Source organism: Pongo pygmaeus, chromosome 3 (genome assembly GCF_028885625.2).
Source record: "Pongo pygmaeus isolate AG05252 chromosome 3, NHGRI_mPonPyg2-v2.0_pri, whole genome shotgun sequence".
NCBI lineage: Eukaryota > Metazoa > Chordata > Mammalia > Primates > Hominidae > Pongo > Pongo pygmaeus.
Window position 1 is genome coordinate 134,687,343 of NC_072376.2, and position 4,482 is coordinate 134,691,824.

The window sequence follows — 4,482 nt, forward strand, 5'->3', positions numbered from 1 at the left end:
CATTAATAAGAGAAGCCATTTCCTGATAAAAAGATTGACTAGAACATTCAGGGCCTAGATAGGGTTGGATAAATTGTATTTTTAATAGTACCAGATAACATAATTATAGGAACATTGTCAGAAAGCTAAGGATTAGCAAAGGCTGTGTAGAAGCAGGGAGGAGGTAACCTAGGATGTTGGTCATAGCCTCCATCCATCACTCCTCCTTTCATTCTTCCAGAAAGCCCTTTCTAATCCTTAACTTAGGGTTAACCTAAACAAAATTATTTTATTATTTACATGCTCCTGAACAATTATGGCCAAGATGCATACTACTGTGTAGAACATTGCCTGGAACATACTAGGCACTCCATAAGTATTTGTTGCATAAATGAAAATATGTTCACTGAGATTTCATGAGACATCAAAGATCATTTTGAAGGACAAACAAGAAAATGAAGAAATGATAATCTTTTTATTTTTTTTCCAGAATATTCCAACTAAAGAAAGCATCAGGTTGTTTTCATTAATGTATCACCTCTATTACATATCTTTGTTACCTCCACATGTCCTGTTGCTGTTACTACTGTTATTACCTATTATAGATAACAGATGTCCCTACTTTGAAAGTTGCTAATTGAAAATATAAGAAAATTAAGTTCTGTGAATAAAATAATTAAATAAGTGACACTTCCTTAAACTATTCCTATGAAGATAACTTCCTCCTGGGTGGCTTCAATGTAGACAGAAATAAAAATCAGACTTCGTTAATTTCCACGTTTTCAGAATTACAAGGTTGCCTAAATAAGAACATTAATAAAGGCAAGACTGTTAAAAAGAGACTACTCCTATTTTAATGCAAAGTGTCCATAATGCATCTAAAAGATGCAAAGAGTTCAGTGGCACACTGCAGCCTCCTAGGTCAGAACAATCTCAGCTCTGGTGATGTATTATCATCTTCCAAGATATAAGCAAGGAGGCAGAGCCAGAAGACTTCCAATTTTAACTAATGGGTTATGTCATTTTAGAATAAAATCAGTTGTTTTTCTAACTCAGTGTTGGACTTTACAAAGCATTGCTCTGAACTCAGTTGTTCTGTTGTGCAATTTGTATGTGCCCAACTTTTGAGCAGCAAACAAGCAGAACCCATAAAACTGCTATCAGCCTTGACCACACTCTGTACAGGGTCATGTTCAAAGAAATTCTCTCCTATCAGTGCCTCCTCTGATCACTCCCCAGATGTTAAATTTTTGTTTTCAACAAGTGGGTACAAAACTCATTCAAAACTCATTTGTCAGCTTGAGTAAATATGATTAAAAAGAAAAAAACAGAAACTCTTCATTTGGAAAATATCTAATCTTCATTTAGAAAATTCTGTTTCCAAGTTTTTTAAGTAGACAGTTACAATATTTTTTAATGGGGGTAACAGTTACGTCATTTTTGGTTGTAAAAATAATATAACAATAGCAGCATTTCTTTATATCTGTTATCAAAATCCTTTCTCTTTCAAAAAGGAGATTTTTTTTCTCATTCATTTTTTCAAACATCATCCTTGCTTTAATGGCATAGATGAACCTTTTAAAAGATTTTGAAAAATAAATGCTTGTCAGATATGATTAGACATAATAGCTTTAACCTCTTCAAGTGACCCAAAAGCCTTGTAGTTCAAGTAAAAGATTTGTCTCTGCCATATCCTTTTGTTTACCTGTGCTTGCTATATGATTTCTATCTTTGATCTGAGATATCTTTGCAGGAATATTTTTGAGGTCACTTGTTCATTTTCCGAAAACTAGTTTTGTTAAAGCTAGATGATACAATCTATAAAGACATTAATTGGGACACATGTAAACTGAACTTTGCATGTGCTAAAAGCAAGCAAGTATGTGAGACTGTCATGTTAACCACTCCCAACGAATCGTACCCTCTCCTCAGTGTATATCCTGTACCAGAACTGATGTGACCATCTGATAGACAGATGACATTAGAGTACCCGAGTCAATTCTCCTATTAAATAGTAGTATATCTTCTTTTTTTCACCCTCCCCCTGGGGATCTAGTTTCATCTTGGAGTCATTTGTGGGTCCATTCCCTGTGAAGCCAAGGAAATTCCAAATATGAGTCACTACAGAAACATTTAGGTCCTTCTAATTCTTCAGCATGAAGCATTATCAAGACAAATAAGCGTTCCTCTTCCTAATACCAATACACTCTCATAATATAAATTTGTTGTATTACTTTGCTAATGGAACTTCTACATCTTCATTCTGCCTTGCTCTAAATACTCTGCCTATGTAGGAATGGGTGGTAGGAAAAAATAAGGACTCACTTTTTTCTGTGATTCCATTGGATGTCAGGTCCCACTTAGTCTGTGGTATGTATGGAACCAAACTCAGCCTGGAAGGCCCCTTCTAACACTGACATTCCATGAATCTGGTCCTTGGTGAAAGCTACGTATATTGGCTGGCAGTGCCATTCCTGGGTGATGTGCACATTTTCCAAGTCCTCACTTGCCCCCATGTGAACACATCCCACTCTATCTTTGGTGAAACACAACGATAGCTTCAAAAGATGCGACTGAAAAAGGATATTCATGAGAATTAGAAACAAATCACTGCAGGGAGCTAACAACATAGAAATGCTTCAAACTGTGAGGAATTGCAGCAACAGTTCCTGTTGTGATGTACACAATGGACACAGCATGTGGGAAGCTATAAAAAAACACTGGAAGAAAAAGTGTGTCTATGAAAAACAACTTAAAAAAAAAACCTACAAAGAGCTCAAATTCCTCATGTGCAGAGTTTAACTACCACAGAAAAGTCTCTGGGGCCAAGAGGGTAAATCTCTAGGCTAAGTTTAGAGTTTGAATCCCAAAGTCTTTACCAGGTCTCATCTATTTCGTGGTGCCTACAAATATCCTCTCAGTGCAACCAAAGGTCCTCCTGCTTCTATCAGCCCCCAGGAGCTACATTTACAAGCAAGATGAACAAGGTTACCATGTCCATTCCAAAAATCACTTACTTATGTAAAACTATATGAGGAAGAAAATTGATCCAGATTCAGTCCTCAATCTACAACAAGGTGTTTCTTTTTAAACGAGTGTTTTAACACAGCTCAAAGTGGCTTGTGACTTGTTATGCATATATGTGATTAATAAATCAAATTAAATCATCACCATATTATTTTTAAATAGAAACCTACCCTAGCATCTCAAGGCAAAATTACTCTGAATTGAACAAAGTGTAAAACTAAAAGTATAAGCCCCTAAAATCATCATGTAATATTATGTATGACAAAAGAAATTATTTTAACATGAGGATGGTATTCCTTTGGAAAAATAAAAAGAAAATAATTTTTAGAAAATCATACTTAACAGATAGAGAGATATATCCGATGGTGACCCAGAAATCCTCTTCAATATTGAAAGAATAGCTTTTCCTTATTGGGTAACTAATGGGAACTTTATTACACTCAATCCATTTTTATAATCATTATCTCTAGATTGTAAAGTCCAAAGGGCAATGACTGCACATTTTGTTCAGTGATTTAAAGACCTTTCCCAGCTGATATAGTATTAAATAAGCAAGAAAATTTTGTATCACTTACGATAGTTTCAGCTGGAATTAACAGAAATACACATCTCAAGCATTTGAGATATGTATTATTTTACATAACAAGTAGTCTAGAGTTAGGGGAAGTTACCAAGTGGTTCAGTCACATTGTCAAAGACTCAAGTTCTTTCCATCTTTCCATTATCCTACCCTGAGAATGTCAACTTTCGCTTAGAGGCCAGCTCCCCTCATGATTGCGACATGGCCTTCAGTTCCCGGCATTACAGGCAGAAATGTCAAAGCTTGATGGATAAAGTTGCCATCTCTTCCCATGTATCTCTTTCAAAAAAAAAGAAACATTTTCCAGAGCCCCCTACATTCCTTTCTTTAGGAACTGGGTCACGTGACTACTATTAAACCATCACTGGTAAGACAAATAAAACCAAATGATTAACATAGAATAACAAAAATTTAATTCTGAGGTTCATGAGGGAAAGATGGACAATGATATCAGGTAAGAATAAGTTTGGTTGTATGTAACAGAGATCCAAAATAACTCAGGCTTAAATAAGAAAGAATATTACCTATATGAAAATATAAGTTATAGGCTGGGCACGGTGGCTCACACCTGTAATCCAGCAAGGCAGGTGGATCACTTGAGGTCAGAAGTTCAAGATCAGCCTGGCCAACATGGTGAAACCCTGTCTCTACCAAAAATACAAAAATTAGCTGGGTGTGGTGGCACGTGCCTGTAATCCCAGTTACTCAGGAGGCTGAGGTGGGAGAATCCCTCAAACCCGGGAGGCGGAGATTGCAGTGAGCTGAGATCATGCCACTGCACTCCAGCCTGGGTGACAGAGCAAGACTCTGTCTTAAAAAAAAAAAAGAAAAGAAAAGAAAGGAAGAAAATGTAAGTTATCTATCACCACCTAATGTCTTAACATAATAAACCTAAA